At 47.9% G+C, this 1,000-nt stretch overlaps 1 protein-coding gene across 6 annotated transcripts in view; it reads right to left on the reverse strand.

Moving 5' to 3' along the window:
- Positions 1-1,000, reverse strand: part of LOC106868329 (uroporphyrinogen-III synthase) — a 63,063-nt gene that overhangs the window by 22,520 nt on the left and 39,543 nt on the right. The gene's annotated exons all lie outside the window — the stretch shown is intronic.

Here is a 1,000-nt window from a genome sequence, read left to right on the forward strand (position 1 = left end):
AGAGAGAGAGAGAAGAAAACGAAGGGATGGGGGCTATAGTTTCACAGTTTAGTCAAATATAGACATAAAGTGATTGTAAGTAGATACGTACGCCATGCCATTTTCAATATGCCGTGTGTATGTGCGTGTGACATACGCTTAGATATAATCACGTAAGAATGAAAATTTACATACTTCTGTTATGTCGGCACACACACACACAGACACACACGAGAGATTTCTCTAAGGCTTTGGTTGACCCGAGGCTATAGTAGAAGACACTTGCCCAGGGTGCCACGTAATGGGACTGAACTTGGAACCATGTGCTTGGTAAGCAAACTTCTTTTCACACAACCGCACCTATGCACTGACATACATACATGCATGCATACACACACACACATACACATGTAAAGGCGCATGGCTCAGTAGTTAAAGTGTCGGGCTCACAATCATGAGGTAGTGAGTTCGATTCCTGGACCAGGCTGTGTGTTTTGTTCTCGAGCAAGACACTTTATTTCATGTTGCTCCAGTTCACTCAGCTGTAGAAATGAGTTGCTACGTCACCGGTGCCAAACTGTATCGGCCCCTTTGCTTTTCCCTTGGATAACAAATCAGTGGTGTGGAGACGGGAAGCTGGTATGCACGGGCGATTGCTGGTCTTCCATAAACAGCCTAGCCCGGACTTGTGCCTCGGTGGGGAATTTTCTAGGTACAATCCCACGGTCATTCATGACCGAAGGGGGTCTTTTCTATATACATCATTCGTTCGTTTAACGTCCGCTTTCCATGCTAGCATGGGTTGAACGATTTGACTGAGGACTGGCCAACCAGATGGCTGCACCAGGCTCCAATCTGGTCTGGCAGAGTCTCTATAGTTGGATGCCCTTCCTAATGCCAACCACTCCGAGAGTGTAGTGGGTGCTTTTACGTGCCACCGGCACGAGGGCCAGTCAGGTGGTACTGGCAACGGTCACGCTCAAATGGTGTTTTTTTACGTGCCAGCGGCACAGGAGCCAGT

This window comes from Octopus bimaculoides, chromosome 14 (assembly GCF_001194135.2).
Source record: "Octopus bimaculoides isolate UCB-OBI-ISO-001 chromosome 14, ASM119413v2, whole genome shotgun sequence".
Classification (NCBI taxonomy): Eukaryota; Metazoa; Mollusca; class Cephalopoda; order Octopoda; family Octopodidae; genus Octopus; species Octopus bimaculoides.